Source organism: Zingiber officinale, chromosome 6A (genome assembly GCF_018446385.1).
Source record: "Zingiber officinale cultivar Zhangliang chromosome 6A, Zo_v1.1, whole genome shotgun sequence".
Classification (NCBI taxonomy): Eukaryota; Viridiplantae; Streptophyta; class Magnoliopsida; order Zingiberales; family Zingiberaceae; genus Zingiber; species Zingiber officinale.
The window spans coordinates 104,169,839-104,184,444 of record NC_055997.1 but is presented as its reverse complement, the minus strand read 5'-3'; positions in this window follow the sequence as shown (position 1 = coordinate 104,184,444).

Here is a 14,606-nt window from a genome sequence, read left to right as displayed (position 1 = left end):
ACTCCACTAGCATATCTGATTTTGAGTTTGAAACTAATACATAATAAGTGAAAATAATAAACATGCTGTTGGGCCCGGCAACTGTACTTGCTGTGCGCGCATCCCTACTAGACCCGGGGTTGCAAGTCCCGAATTTAGCAGGGTTTACTAGGTTGTCTGAACCTAGGGACGACTGTGGGAGTCCAACCCAATGGATATCTAATCCAGTACAGTGCCACTGAAAATAAAATACTAATATCTTTAGCTAACTGATATAACATGCTGATTCTAGGTTATCTGAACCTAGAGCTAGGTTATCTGAACCTAGAGGCGACTGTGGGAGCCTACCCATTGGACCATAGTCCCATATAAGCTGTAGTGAGCAAAGTTACTAATTTAAATGCTACTAATGCATTTAACTGGGCTAATAAACATAACTGAAGGGTAATTAGCTAAACTAACCCCTTTTTCGAACACTTGGTGTGCTTCAACCCCTCTCTGCATTAGGAAAGACACCTCTAGGCACCCAACCGCGTCTATGATCTCCAACTGAAGGAGAATAAGCGTGTCGGCCCATCTAAAGGTGCTAACTAAATTCCTAATCTTGAGAAGGGTTAAAACACATCCTAGGTGCCGGAAACTACACATATAGCTAATAACTAATGCATATAAGCGAACGGAGCTATTGCAGGTGAGGGTTTCTTACCTCCGATCTTAATTTCTTACGATTCTATTCGCTAGAGTTCGGTGGAGATGATCCTCTCGATGATCCGATCACGTCTTGGCGTTCCTCTCGCGGAGAAGAACCTCTTTGTGTTGGAGTCGTCGGAAAGTGAACCTATGGACCCTTGCCTTGGTGTGCGTGCGTGAGGAAGAGGAAGAGGAAGAGGAGTGGGCGGCGGTGAGGGTTTGGAGAGGATCGGCGTGAGTTAGGGTGAGGAGAAGGAAGTTGCCGAACCAAAACTAAAATAAACCAAACCCCACTTAAACCCTCTATTTATATTAAGTGGGTAACCCGAACCAACTCTAATATAAATTTAATTGTCTCCCTTTCCTTTCAGCACGGCCCTGCTGGGTTCAACTGGTTACTAACATTATCCTCTACACGATAGGTCTCGGGTTCGATTCCCGCTTAGACCGTTTTCGTTTATATTTATTTTTGCTACTTCCGCTACTCGGAAAATTCCGGAAAAATATCTAAAAATTCCAAAAAAATCATACTATATTTCTAAAACAGTTTTGAGAATTTTCGGGCGTTACACTTTTATACTGAAATTATAAAGGAACAAAGACCTCAGTTATTATGGAAGTGTGTGCTCTTAATCCTAATATAATAACAAGCACATATATTTGATATTTATTTCTTTAATTTATCAATGAGTGAGATTTAGTTCGATAAATCAATAAGCCCGATAAGTTGGGAAATGATATCACTTATAGTGTGTGTTGTTGATTATAAAAGGAAATTGTGTCCTAGTAATCTAGGTTGATAATGTCCCCAATATGAGCTCATTAGGATTGTCATGTTAAACCCTGCAGGTGGACTTAGTCCGACATGGCGATAAGGTTGAGTGATACTATTCTTGGACTAAGATACTAATTAAATGAGTTGTCAGTAACTCACTTAATTAGTAGACATTTGGCATCTTAAACACAGGGAGACTAACACACTCATAATAAGAAGGTGCCCAAAAATGTAATTTGGGATTGGTGCGGTAGTTCAATAATAGTTCTCTAGTGGAATGAATTATTATTGATAAAATTAAGTTGTGTGTTCGAGGCGAACACGGGATGCTTAATTTTATCGGGAGATCAAAACCAATTCCTCCTCTCGGTCCCTATCGTAGCCTCTTATTTATAGAGTACTATATCCACCTATACCCACCTTCATACCCATGATGTAGGGGTCGGCCAAGCTAGCTTGTGGATCAAGCTAGGGTCGGCCAAGCCTTGGTGGCCGGCCCTAGCTTGAACCCAAGCTTAGGTGGCCGGCCCCCATTAAATTTAAAAGAATTTTAATTTTAAAATTTTCTTATGTGAAAGATATAATTTATTGAAGAGATTAAAAATTAAAATATCTATTTTAAAAGGATCTACAAAAGATTAAAGAAAGAGATTAGATCTCTTTCCTTATTTGTAGATTGGAAAAATATTTTATTTTTCTTCTTTGTAAATTATTCACATGTTGAAAAATTAAAATTATAGAAATTTCTTTTTATCAACCATGAAGGGATTTTAAAGGGAAATTTTATTTTTTAAAATTTCCAAAGACAAATAAGAAATTTTAATTGTTGATTGAAATAGCCTTGTTTGCTCTTAATGATGCGGCCGGCCATGACATGAAGGAATAGGAAATTTTGTTTAATTTTTCTTAATTAATTCATGTTAAGGAAAATTAAGGAAATTTTATTGTAATTAAATTTCCTTATTTACCAAAGCTAAAGAATATAAAAGAAAGGGTTGGGGTGCCTTCATGATACACAACTTTATTATTCTTCTCCCTCTTTTCTTCCTTGGTGTGGTCGGCCCCTTCAAGATCTCTCTTCTCCTTGTTGTGGCCGAACCTCTTCTTCCTCTTGGAGATCAAGTGGTGACCGGTTTTCTAGCTTGGAGAAGACGGAGAGAAAGCTTTCATCCCTTGGAGCATTGGTGGTGGTTTCTCTTCTTCTTTGGAGGTGCACTTGATTTGGCCGAACCTTGCAAGGAGGAGAAGAAGGTGCTTTGGTGGTTTCTCATCTCGAAAGATCGTTGCCCACACAACGTCCGAGGTTAGAAGAGGAATACGGTAGAAGATCTAGAGGTTTTTGCTTGCAAAAGAAAAGGTATACTAGTATTTTATTTCCGCATCATACTAGTTTCATCTTCATGTAAAAAATACCAAATACAAGAGGCATGCGATTCTAGTATTTCGAATTTATTTTCGATGTTGTGTTCTTTGTTTTTCTTTTCCTTGTGATTTGATTGTTCTTTTTGGTTGACCTAAAGTTATTTAAGGAAATTAAATATTAGCTTTCCTTAAAAGGCTTTGTCTAGTCGGTGGCGGTTGTTCTCATATCCAAGAAGGTCATGTGCCTCGCCATGCAGTCCTGGAAGCCAATTTTGGAAATTAATATTTAATGGAATTAATAATCTAGGTGATTTGGATCGAACATGTTAAGTTCCGCAGGAGATCCAAGTCTAAACCTAAAAGAACAAATAGATTAAACTTTGGATCAAACGTGTTAAGTTCCGCAGGCGATCCAAGTTTAATTTAAAAGAACACATGGTAGATAGGAAAAGGTTCAAACCTTTGTACAAAATTTTTGTACAGTAGAACCATTAGATTTTCCGAGTAGCAACCAACAGTCCACCAGGGCTCTATATAAAGAAGGTCCAAGTACCGACAGAGGTACACGTCATTCACTGTTTGTGCTTGCGTTATTGTTACTCTGCTTTTCTCTACAATTCTGATGACTGAGCGTCGGAGGGTCAACGCTAGAGATCTCTTTCCTGACTCGATATTAACATTATTTGTTTTATAAAATGGAGAGTGATCTACAGTTAGTCAGCATAGTAATATTTCTGATTTTTTATCTTTTCATTTTCATTTTCGGACTGGATGAAATCATAATTACAAATCTGTGGTAATAATTCAGAAAATACAGAAATCTTTTTTATATTAAATAAGACTTTGAAAAAAAACAATTTAATGCATGGTGATGAATCTCTATGCTTGATATGCTCATAATTGGAATGACAGCTTGGCACAATGTCATTCACATCTAACCCATAACAAGGTCTAGTACGTCATATCCTTATGAGTGTGATAAAATCTAACGTTGCGCATTCAACGTCAAGCTTGTCAAATAATAATAATAAATTTAAATACAGTAATTAAACATCAAAGTAATATAATTATCATTTAATTATAAAAGGGTAACTAAGATATATATATATATATATATATATATATATATATATATATATATATATATATATATAATTATCATTTAATTATAAAAGGGTAACTAAGATATATATATTTGACAACTAATTTCAGTTAGAAATAAATAGATATGATAAATAAGAAAATAAAAAAGGCTTAACTCTAAAACTTATTTTCATTTGAAGAGCTTGAAACTCCCTTCAATCTAATAACTTCTTGATGCAAACTATTAGGCTCGAGTTCACTCAATATAGGCTAGTTGCCATTGAATCCTCTTGATTTGGGCTATTCGGGAATGAAATTGCGTCCTTGAGTTGAACTTTTATATAAAGATGAAGCTCTTCCCTTTTAACAAGTCGAAAAAGTCTCCCTTGCAAGCATATACTTTTCCATGACACATGCGTTGGTGCAAATGATGCATTAAGTGGTTGCATTCAATTTTAAGTTTCAATGTTTGTGCAGAGAGTTTAGGTTAAACTTGCATCTTGATTTAATGTGTGTTTTCCTAGAACATTGGAGAAGTGACTAGAGGGGTGAATAGATGCTCATTTGAATCATGCTCATGTTTACAAATGATTAGTATGTAACGGAAAAAAAAATACAAACAAGAAGCACAAAAATATAAGTACACAATACAAATAAATCGATTTTATATGGTTTTGTTGGTCCCGATGCGACCATCAATAGGAGGGGTTGAATTGCTTACAAGAAATCAAATAATCTCTTTCTCGTTCTTTAGACTTTGATTAGTAAACATAATTAAATAACTAAAATAATTAACATAAAAAATAATAACTTATAAAAAAACTATAAGTAAAAGTTAGAATTTTTTACTTAGTTACAACCCGAGTGATTATTAATCCAAAATAGTTACAAAGCTCCATTGAAAATATCTCCTTTATTAAAGACGGAGAAATTTCTTACGCTCTTTGAAAAGCTCAGGTATTAGTTAGAAATTGAATACAGAAGTTATTATTTATTTCCTAACTCTAGGGGTATTTTTATAGCCTCTGAAAAACTCTATCTAAAACTTGAAGACGTCTTCCATTGGGTCTAAGGCGCCTCCAACATGATAAATTTTATCCACTGATGATAAAAGTCTATCTTCGGCTAAGGGTCATGGAAGGTGTCTCCAACAGGTTGGAAAACGCTTTCGACATTGTTCATGAAAAGACACCTTCCAAGCCATTGAAGGCTCCTTCCCTAAGACAGATCAGCTCCTTAGCCGATCTTTTTCACATGGATGATGCTCCAGTCAACTGGAGTTGAGTTCACCGGAACCCAACTCTGACCTTCTCCTCGAGTAGGTTTCCTTCCTAGCTTCTCGTCCCTCGAACGTTGCGCACGTCCTTCTGGTTCACCGATGTACTTTTCTGTAGCACCTCGTTCCTCGGATGCACCGAGTCCGTCAACTCTTTTCCCGTATCATCCTTCTCGCTATCTGTATTTTCCGCTCGACTTTTTGTACTCCTAAGTTTCTACATATTTAAGACGTCAAAGACAAATAAGACATAACTTTAATTTGATTGATTATATCAAAATTACCATGAGGTACTTACAATTTTGACCATCCTAACTCCTATTTCATGACCTATAATACTATAATACGTTCGTGGATCACTCTTCAAATTTTCTCTATTTTCTCATTCTGGTGCTCTTACAATATTTATTACTTAAAAATACAAGATAATATATATATATATATATAATGAATTGCAACCTTTACATTGACTTGTTTTATTTTGCTTTGGATTGCTCAAGTTAACTCCGGAGTACACTACCACTTGCTGAAGGTCCAGTTGCCAAAATCCCTAAATTTTCCTATTTTTATAGGATACTTGTTGTTTTTTAGAATACATCCTATCAATTGACTGTTAACTTAATTCAATTGATTGAATGTTCTGAACCTGCATATAATTTATTTCCTAGGTCTACGATATCGACTACTTAAGTCAACTAATATTCCATTCAATTGACTGATTCATTATAGTATTTAAGAATTTAATTGTTGATTACAACCTTATATAATAAAAAACTTAGCTTGAATTCCTACAGAAACTTCAGTCAACTAATCTTCCTCATACTATAAAGGCTAAATACCTTTCAACCCTATGTGTTTTCCATCCAAAAACAGCTTACCCCTTATATTTAAAAAAAATGACATTTAGCTCCCCTATGTTTTAAAGAAAAAAGAAAAATAATAATAAATGACCAAAATAACCCTTACTTTTATTTAAATGTTAAAATTATGGCTAAATAACTTTAAGCCCCTTTTATTTTCTCTCCAAAAACAATTTCCCTCATGTATTGAAAAAATGACACTTAGCCCCCTATATTTTAAAGAAAAAAAGAAAAAAATAGTAAATGACAAAAATAACTTCTTTACTATTCTAAATGTTAAAATTATTCTAACTGAAACATCTTTATTCAAGGTAATCTTAGATTTTTAGACAAAAAGAAAAGTAAAAATAAAAAAACTCACATAATCATTGAAAGCTTAATCTTAATCAAGCCTGATTTATATATAGCTCAAAATTTTCACTTATTCCTAAAAAAACTCTCACAAAATTTATACATGCACTAGTAAAAATAATAGACAACTCTAAAAGAAATAACTATTCAAAAACTCATTCCACCACCTTTACTAAATAAAAAAAAATTAATTGATGAATAAAAATCAAATAAAGATGGAATAAAGTTCATAATTAAAAATCTCTTTCTCATTATCAAATATGGCATACAATAAAGCAACAATGAAGTGTTGGTGTGACAAAATTACACCAATACGCACATCAAGAACATTACAAAATCCAAGAAGGAAATTTATAGGTTGTTGTGACTATAAGGTTAACACTCAAACATCTTAATATATCATATAAACTCAAAATTATTAACATATAATGGATATCAACTATATTTGCATGCAGAAAAATAGTAGATGTGAGTTCTTCTAGTGGATGGAAGAAATATAAGAAGAAGTATAAGACTTCAACAACTTTACCTTCCAAAATGTTTAGGTTAACGTTAAACTTTCAACGATCATGTAAGATTTTTTATTTTTATATTTCTTTTGTTTCTAGAAATATGAGGTTACCCTTATTTTTGTATTGGTGCAATTTTGTCACACTAACACTTACATTGTTGTTTTATTGTATGTCACATTTGATAATGAGAAAGGGATTTTTAATTATGAACTTTATTCCATCTTTATTTGATTTTGGTTCATTAATTTAAAATTTTAGTTTTTTTTATTTGGTAAGGGTGGTGGAATGAGTTTTTGAATAGTTATTTCTTTTAAAGTTGCTGCTTATCTATTGTTTATACCAGTGCATGTATAAATTTTATGAGAGTTTTTTTAGGAACAAGTAAAATTTTTTACCTATATATCAATCAGGTTTGGTTAAGATTAAGTTTTCAACGATTATGTGAGATTTTTTATTTTTACTTTTCTTTTTGTCTAAAAATCTAAGGTTACCTTGAATAAGGATGTTTTAGTTAGAATAATTTTAACATTTAGAATAGTAAAGGAGTTATTTTGATCATTTATTATTTTTTTCTTTAAAACATAGGGGACTAAGTGTCATTTTTTAAATACAAGGGGAAATTATTTTTTGATGAAAAATAAAAGGGACTTAAATTTATTTAGCCATAATTTAATATTTAAATAGTAAAGTAAGGATTATTTTGGTCATTTATTTTTTTTTATCTTTTTTTTTTTAAATATAGGGAGACTAAGTGTCATTTTTTAAATATAAAGGGACAAACTATTTTTGGAAGGAAAATATAAGAGGATTTAAAGTTATTTAGCCTACTAAAAATTTAGACAGTTTTAAATTGAAGCAGTGTCATGCCAAGAGACATATAAGGTCTCTTGGATTTCCTCATCTATTTTAGAAAGTTGATCTTGATTTATTAAGACTTCTAATACTAGAGATCATTTCTTTAAGACTTTATGTATTTCCTAGTTACTAGTAGACCTTGACTTAGAAGGACTTTTGATGCCTAGAGTTCTAGCCTAATTCGGGAATTCATCCTTTGCTCTACCTCATATCAATCTTGAGCCCCTAAGACTTTCACCGGCCCAAACACAAGTCAAAGTTGATGACTTATCAAGACTTTCATTTGTCTAGTGGCGACTCTTATAGGACTACCTCTTAATATGGCATTCCGTCAATTTATCTTGTCAGAACTTATCACTAGCTACCAAGGATCCAATTACTTGGCGACTGCAATCATCCTTTAGAAGACGTGCATAAACATCGTTCGTAAGTGTTTCCATTTATTTACTGCAATTGTTCATGCATATATAATGAAGATTGGTATCAAGCTATACTTGACATGCATGATTGAATGATATGCATCTTCGATTTTTGTGCAGTAGGAATTTTGTAAATTATGTGCATGACTTTGTATGAACAAGTTTTTTAAACATCAAAAGGCTATTAACACAGAATGTCCGATTCTCGACGAAGCTCTTTGCATGATTTACTAATATTCACAGTTTTTCAGTGAATGCATACTTAAATTATATGAGGCATAAAATTATTCATAAATATAGAACATGTACAGAATTTTTACACTGTAATTACCATAACCGTTGAATATTGTGACATTCTATTAATCTACACGATTTCCAATTTTTTCTCTAAGGATTATGCATGGATAGAATTCAATTGAATAATAATGATAATAATAAATACGTACTTATGGAGATGCGGAGTATTCACTGGCTTTATACTGTAGGCTTTAACATTGGGGGGCTTAATCGGGGATTTAGCTACGTATACTCTGACTCAAATTATCACATCAACATGACTTTAATCGTTAACTCACTGTTAATTTTAACTCCCACGTCATCTCTAGACCCGCATAAGATGCATTAATCTTCTACATATTGAATATTCTATTGGATATTGAGGTCTTAATAGACCAATATAATTTTTTAAAAAAAATAGAATGCCATTAATAGATAAAAAATCGTAATTGACTTCAAAATTAAAATTTAGAGTAGATAAATTTAGACTATTAATTTGTTCAAAATCAATTAAAAGTGAATGAGAAATTAATTGTTTAAAGTCGGCCCAAATAAACATTAATTATTCATTAATGATATAAGGAAATGCATGAGAGAATAGTCCCACATCGGAATTTTTCGATGTGCATTCTTTGCTTATTAATGATGTTGTGTTAATGGAGTTAACTCAGAAAAAAGACCAAGTGTTCTCTTCTCAGGGGCGAGCACCTGTGAGCCCGCCACGTGCGCAATGGGCGCTTTGTAGGCGCACTTTGCACTTCGCACGAATCATCTTGTGCATTCATCTCATCTTGTGCATTTAAGAGTTCAAAAAGCCTACGAGAAGGTTCGCTGGTCTCGGAATTCGGAGTGCTACGATTCTGAGACGTTCGTCGTTGTATCTTGGGAACGAATTGCTGCTATCTATTAGCACCGTAGCGGAGCAATATCGTTTACGGAGATAGTGTTGAATACTAGCCTCGACGATCAGTATCAGTTTGCGCACTCAGGGAGATACCGGTTCCAACAGTCGTAAACGATATTTTGCAAACTGATATGACTACTTCCAACGACGTTCCGACGGTCGTTCCGTCCGCCATTCCGCCAACATCAATTCCGCACGGAGAAAAGCCGGAGAAATTCAGCGGAGCCGACTTCAAAAGATAGCAGCAGAAAATGCTGTTTTATCTAACAACGCTAAACCTTGTACAGTTTTTGCAGGAAAACCCGCCAGCCGCTACGGAAGGTAGTAAGGCTGCTTGCTATGCGTGGCCACACGGAGATTTCCTGTGCCGCAATTATATTCTCAACGCCTTGGACAACACACTGTATAACGTGTATTGTTCATTGGAGACAACGAAATCTTTGTGGGAATCACTTGAGAAGCAATACAAGACCAAAAATGTCAGATTGAAGAAATTCATCGTCGACCGGTTTATGGATTTCAAGATGGTGGACTCTAAGAGCGTCTCATCTCAAGTCCAAGATATGCAATTAATACTGCATGATTTGGACGCCGAAGGCATGAAGCTGAACGAGTCATTCGCAGTAGTTGCGGTAATTGAGAAGCTCCCTCCGTCATAGAAGGACTTCAAGAATTACCTCAAGCACAAGCAAAAAGAGATGAGACTGGAAGACCTGATCCTGAGGCTACGAATAGAGGAGGATAATCGAAAATTATCCGACTCTAGAGGAACCAAGCAGACTATTGACGAAATGTTCAACCTGGTTGAGCCAAATGCCAAAAAGCCGAAGCAGTTTAAGAAGAAGGCTCAAGTAAAGAAGTTCAAGGGCTCTTGCTACAACTGTGGAAAGTCAGGACACATGTCAAAGGACTGCAGACACCCGAAGAAGCTAACCAAGGGGCCAAAACATGCTGCAAACAACGTTACAACCTCTCTTGAGGACTTGGATCTCACTGCGGTCATGTTTGAATCCAATACAGTGGAGGATAACCCGAAGCAGTGGTGCATCGATATTGGAGCAACTCATCATATTTGTTCAGATAAAGCGATGTTCTCCAAGTATACTCCGATAAATAGAAGGAAGCTCTATATGGGCAATTCCACGACATCTCCGATCGTCGAACTCGAAAAAGTTGTTCTGAAGATGACGTCTGGAAAGGAGCTAACTCTGATTGATATGCTCCATGTTCCCGACATCAGAAAGAACCTAGTTTCTGGATCGACACTTGTTAAGACCGGGTTTAGACTAGTGTTCCAGTCTAACAACTTTGTCCTTACGAAGAATGATGTTTTCGTAGGAAAGGGGTACTTAGAACAAAGTCTATTCAAAATGGTTGTAATGACTGTACTCCGAAAATTTGATGGTAATAAAATAATTGCTTCCAGCTATATGGTTGAGTGTTTCAATTTGTGGCATGATCGACTCGGACATGTGCATAATAATACTCTAAAACGTCTCGTCAAACTAAATTTATTACCGAACGTCAATGTTGACGAAACACACAAATGCGAAGTGTGTGTAGAAGCTACAATGACGAAACTACCTTTCATTCGGTGGAAATGTCAACGACTCCTCTAGAGTTAATACATAGTGATCTATGTGACTTGAAATTTGTGCAAACTAGAGGAGGTAAAAAGTATTTCATTACTTTTATCGATGATTGCACGAGGTTCTGTTATGTCTTTCTTTTAAGAAGTAAAGACGAAGCCTTAGAGGCGTTCAGAACCTATAAAACAGAAGTTGAAAATCAACTTGATAAACGAATTAAGATAATTCGTAACGATAGAGGTGGAGAATATGGTGCACCGTTTGATGAATTTTGTTCAGATTCTGGCATTATCCATCAAACAACGACGCCTTACTCACCTCAATCGAATGGTGTTGCTGAACGTAAAAATCAGACACTAAAAGAGATGATGAATGCCTTGTTGATAAATTCAGGCTTACCTCAAAACTTGTGGGGGAAGCAATATTATCGGCAAATCACATTCTCAACAAAATCCCTCATAAGAAAAGTGATAAAACTCCATACGAACTATGGAAAGGCCGTAAGCCATCGTACAAATACCTGAAAGTGTGGAGGTGCTTGGCAAAGGTCGAAGTACCTAAACCAAAGCAAATAAAGATCGGACCTAAAACGTTCGATGTGGTATCTGTCGGATATGCTCATAATATTAGTGCATATCGTTTCCTAGTTCGCAAATCAGACATTTCTGATATTCATGTGGAAACAACCATAGAATCTCGGAATGCGATATTCTTTGAAAACGAATTCCCAAATAAGAAGGAAAACGTTGAAAATGATAATAACGAAAGTTCAAACGAAAATAACGTTATCGAACTTAGCTGTTATAAAAGGACTATTGACGATCAAAGAGAAGGGCCACGTCGTAGCAAACGGGCTAGAGCTGAGAAATCGTTCGGGCCAGATTTCATGATTTTCATGTCAGAAATGGACCCAAGAACATTAAGTGAAGCTCTCTCTAGTCCCAATGCTCCAATGTGGAAAGAAGCTATCAATAGTGAAATCGAATCCATCATGAATAATCATACTTGGGAATTAGTAAACCTTCCTTCTGGTAATAAACCATTAGGTTGTAAGTGGATACTAAAACACAAGTATAAAGCTGATGGATCAATTGACAAGAATAATGCTAGACTTGTAGCCAAGGGGTACAAGCAAGAGGAAGACCTTGATTACTTCGATACCTACTCACCGGTGACAATGATTACGTCCATACGAGTGCTAATAGCCATTGCAACACTGTATGACCTTGAAATACATCAAATGGATGTTAAGACTGTGTTCTTAAATGGTGAGTTGGAAGAAGAAATTTATATGGAGCAACCCGAGGGGTTCGTGGCTCCAAGAAATGAGAAAAAGGTGTGTCGACTTGTTAAGTCATTATACGGACTTAAGCAAGCGCCTAAACAATGACACGAAAAATTTGATAAAGTAATGCTGTCAAACAAATTCAGAATAAATGAATGTGACAAATGCATTTATGTCAAAGACACACCTAAAGGTTATGTAATCGTCTGTCTATACGTAGATGACATGCTAATAATGGGTAGTAATCATGATATAATCATGACTACAAAGAAAATGTTGACCAAAAATTTCGATATGAAAGATATGGGTCAAGCAAATGTTATATTGGGAATTAAAATTCTCAGGACATCAGAAGGGATAGTTCTGACACAATCCCATTATGTAGAGTCAGTATTGAAAAGATTCAATGCGTACAATCTCTCTACAGTAAAAACACCTATGGATCTAAGTCAACACTTAGCGAAAAACCATGGTGAGACCTTATCGCAGTTGGAATATTCTCGGATAATAGGCAGTTTGATGTATCTCACAAACTGCACACGTCCGGATATTGTCTGTGCGGTCAACAAGCTGAGTCATTTTACGACTATCCAAATGACACCCATTGGAAAACATTGATGCAAGTTCTTAGATATTTGAAATATACTATGAACTATGGATTACATTATGGAAAATATCCCGTTGTGCTGGAGGGATATTGTGATGTTAATTGGATATCAGATACAAAAGACTCCAAATCCACTAGTGGATATATTTTCACGATCGGTGGGGGAGTAGTATCTTGGAAATCCACTAAGCAGACGTGCATTGCTCGGTCAACTATGGAATCCGAGTTTATAGCACTAGACAAAGCAGCTGAGGAAGCTGAATGGCTGCGGAATTTCTTGGAAGATATTCCGAGCTGGACGAAACATGTGTCTGTCGTACTGATCATCCACTGTGATAGTCAATCAACAATTGGAAGGGCACAGAGTAATATGTACAATGAGAAGTCACGACATATACGTCGTAGACATAATACCATTAGGCAGTTGATCTCGAATGGAGTGATTGCAATAGACTATGTTAAGTCCAAAGATAATTTGGCAGATCCTCTTACGAAAGGATTGAGTCGAGATCAAGTATACTGCTCATCAAGAGGAATGACATTAAAAATCTACAACTAAAAACGACTGTAGCGGTAACCCAACCTTGTTGACTGGAGATCCCAAGATCTTGGTTCAATGAGACAACGAAGTTACAGAAGTTGTGTTACAGCACATGATATATTTTATCTCTATCCCAATCCTAGGATAAATTTGTGTTGTCCTACCTCATGTAGTGAGGTAAAGCTTATGCTTTTAGTGACTTCTATACCTTATAAGGTGGAGTATGGTAGGATACTCCTGATAGAAGTGTCACCTATATGAGTGTGAAGACAGGCCGCTTCAATGAAACACTTATGAATCCAAGATGGTGTCCATGGCCGAAATGAAACCAACCATGAGAACCTAAAGTAGGTGAGATAGGTCTCTGTGTGAGTGTTATTGTCTTAGTATACACCAACAGCTGAGCAGTTCAAGACATCACGTTCACTGCGCAGCCTAGTATACTCGATAGCATTCCACTACGGAAGGTTCAAAGCCACAAGCTACCTCTCCCAATGAGTGACTTATCGATTAGACTCTTGTAAAGTGTCAGCATGCATACATGCATTGCATTAATTCCCATTCATGTGGGGGATTGTTGGATATTGGGGCCTTAATGGACCAATACGGTTTTGTGGAAAAATCGGAATGCCATCAATAGATAAAAGTCGTAATTGACTTTAAATTGAAATATACGTTTCGAGTAGATAAATTTAGACTATTAATTTGCTCAAAACCGATTAAAGATGAATGAGAAATTAATTGTTTAAAGTCGACCCAAATAAACATTAATTATTTATTAATGATATAAACATTAAACTTAGGGTCGATATTCGATGTGTCTAAGTATGCCTCCTCCCATGTTATGCTACTTGTACTAATGGCTAGTAGACATCCATTTGTGATTTATCTTCTTCGTGTTGGCCTAAGGACAGATTGACAAGGACATTGTGGGTGAGCAAATCGCCTTGTGCCACATGTAATAGTTATAGAGTCCAATAAACCCTAAAACGTAACATTGTCTATTAAATCAAATTAACCTACCTTTTTATATCTTTGTATAGGTTTTCGCCAAAGATTAGGATGCGTTTGGTACGCACATTTTTCATTTTCATTTTCTTGAAAACGTGCATTTTCTAGAAAACAGAAAACGATTTTTTATCATTTTCTGTTTTTCTAGAAAACGCTAGCTATTTTTTTAGAAAACAAGCACGAAAAATACAAATCAAATATCATTTTTCAGAAAACGTGCATTTTTCAAGA